Below are 2979 nucleotides of genomic sequence, written 5' to 3' on the forward strand. Positions count from 1 at the left end.
GTTATCAATATATTAACATTTTAAATTAGTTTATATCAATATTATACACTAACGGCAGAGTAAATTTTGGTTAGTGTTAAGCCGATCCTACACGATGTGTCCAACGTTGGTACCAATGTTGTAACCATAGATAAATGAAACAAGTTTAGATTGGAAAGTGCCCATAAGGACAATGTGAACACTATTTGGCGCTATTCTTGCAACGGTCGCGACCCAAAACTTTTGAAAATTTCGGACCGGTTCGGCTTTTTCCGGAATTATATCGCCAAATATTGTTTATTCAAATTTATTATTATTTCCTTTTAATTTTATAAATAAAATACAGTGTGTTACATACAAGAAACTTTATTTTATATAAGGACATGTATGAAATACCTATGAAACAATGGAAACCGACGTTATGCCACGATCCACAATGGTTTTTGCAGTTTACAGTTCACAGCACAGCTTTTTGAGTTTTTAATGCCACTTTTTCACAATTATCACCGGTTGGAGTAAATAAAACTTGAATTAAACTCACAAGATAGCAATAATTACTTTGAAAATGGACGATATAAACACTTTTCGGAATTTCTTTAATGAGAGCGGTTTAGATTTTGAAAGATTTTATGATTTTTGAAGATTCTGACTTTGACAAGAGATATGGACAAGAGAAAATCATTTCTGTTTTTGTTTGCCGTCGTTCTGAGCGACCACTACAGCAGCGCCAGATCTCGTATAACGGTCGCGACCCAAAATTTTTACGGGCTTTCCAATCTAAACTTGTTGCTTTTATCTATGGTTGTAACCAATATATGGCACAGGTTTCTACAATATTGTAATTGACAAGTGTGTCTCCTACACGATGTGGCAAATTTTTATGTGTCCAACGTTGGAAGGTGTTTGGCATATCATGTGGTACCGGCTAATAAGGTTATCATCATCATCATCATCATTTCGTTTCTCGTTTAGCTTATTCAACCATTTCCATATTTCCACATATTTAGATACTCTCTTTGTAGTTGGGCCCATTGTTGTCTACATTTGTTCTACTTTGTTAATTTTTATTCCCCCACCATGTTTTGTAGCAAATTTTGACCCACAACTAATTTAAAATTCCTTTATGTTTCGCTATCAACTGAAGTTGCAATGTTAAAAGTCGCAGGGTTTTGTATTCAATTTCTTCTTGTATTACGTTCTTTCTAGATATTTATGTACTTTATATTGATTTTCTGTAACTAACATAAAAAAAAAGAAATTCCTAAACGATATAAAGGTATAAACAGTAGAACACCTGAGCCTCAACTAATAGTTGCGTGACTTGAGAAAATATATCCTTCCTTTACTGAACATAAAAAGCATTGGTACCAACTAATCGAAGTTTTTTCATAATGAAAATGTTCCTATCTACGATACTACTCTTCTAGCTTCTCGAGTATCTCGAAACAACCATAGAACGGCTATCGCCTCTCATTGATTTTTATTAATAGCTCTTGTTATTTTTAGATCTGTATGTGTTATTTGTACGGCATATTATGAGACGATAGAGTAAACATGCTCAGTTAACGTTTTATAGCGGTTTTGAATTGGATGGTGTTGTTTAACCATGGAAATTAAGATTTAGAATATAATTCCGATGTGTTCAAGGTGGTGTTGGATATGAGAGAGGGGCCTTTATTAATCACCACTATCGTAAAAATCTATTGTATCCAAGGGGATCCAATCGGATTTTTTTTTATTTTAATCAATTTTCTATTTCGTCCTATCCTAAGTCCTATCCTATATAAATAAACCAGCGTGTAGCAGCGACTTCGTTCGCGTCGAATTAATCGTTTGTAATGGTGATAAAGCATAGCAAGAATTTCCATTAACATACAAACTGGATAAAATTTTCTTACATTTATGTCAGCATGAGAAAAAATAATATTGCGATATTATTATATAACTTGGTAATATTTGAGGGGTAGTTTCATCTCGTTGGAATTTGACTTTCGAAAAATCCGTTTGCCAAGAATAAGCTTTTTACGTCAAGCAGTTTAAAAATGCTTAAGTTTTAAAATAAGCTTTTTGGAACACCCTGTATGATTTTTAAAAAATTTCAAAATATGTAAAAAAACCAAATAAATTATGCTTGTCCAAGCGTTTTCCCGAAAGACTAACAGTTTTTTAAATAACAAATATTGTAATATTTGAGGGACGTTTTCACCCTCTTGGAATTTGAGATTCGAGAAACCCCTCCTTATCGAACCTCTAGACTCCACAGTCAATCCGTTTGCCAAAAATCAGCTTTAAACGTCAAGCAGTTGAAGCAGAATCGTGATTACTCAATGGTCATAGTTTATGAAACACCCTGTATAAATTTATAAAATATCTTAAAATATGTAAAACAACAAAATAAAATATACGTGTTTAAGAGTTTATCCGAAAAACTCACCGGTTTTTATATAAAAATTATTTTAATATTTGAGGGATAGTTTCGCCCCCTTAGAATTCGAGTTTCGAAAAATCCCTTGTTATCGAACCTCTACACCCTAAAGTCAATCTGTTTTCCAAAAATCAGCTTTTTACGTCGAGCGCTTTAAGCAGGATCGTGGTTAATCAATGACCAGATTTTCGAAACACCCTGTATACATTTTTAAAAAATCTTAAAATATGTAAAAAAATAAAATATACGTGTTTAAGCGTTTTTTCGGAAACTTGACCGTTTTTTAAATAAAAAATATTGTAATATTTGAGGGGTGGTTTCACCCATAAAATAATTAACTAGAAAGAAGTGTCAACTCTGTGTTAAATCGTGGAAACACGATACGCCACCGAAAACCTTCGTTGTCGTCTGGAGAACTAATTTTCCAATTGACAGGTTGACATGATAAGGACATGATGGCTTCATTTTCATTTCCGTTTCCGGTTATTCAATGGCGGGCCCTCTTTCAGTTCAAATGTATTTTGTATTTTTTCTTTTCATAAATAAAACCAAAAAATAATTTATTCACATATATT

Source organism: Sitophilus oryzae, unplaced genomic scaffold (assembly GCF_002938485.1).
Source record: "Sitophilus oryzae breed Bouriz unplaced genomic scaffold, Soryzae_2.0 scaffold_87_pilon_pilon, whole genome shotgun sequence".
NCBI lineage: Eukaryota > Metazoa > Arthropoda > Insecta > Coleoptera > Curculionidae > Sitophilus > Sitophilus oryzae.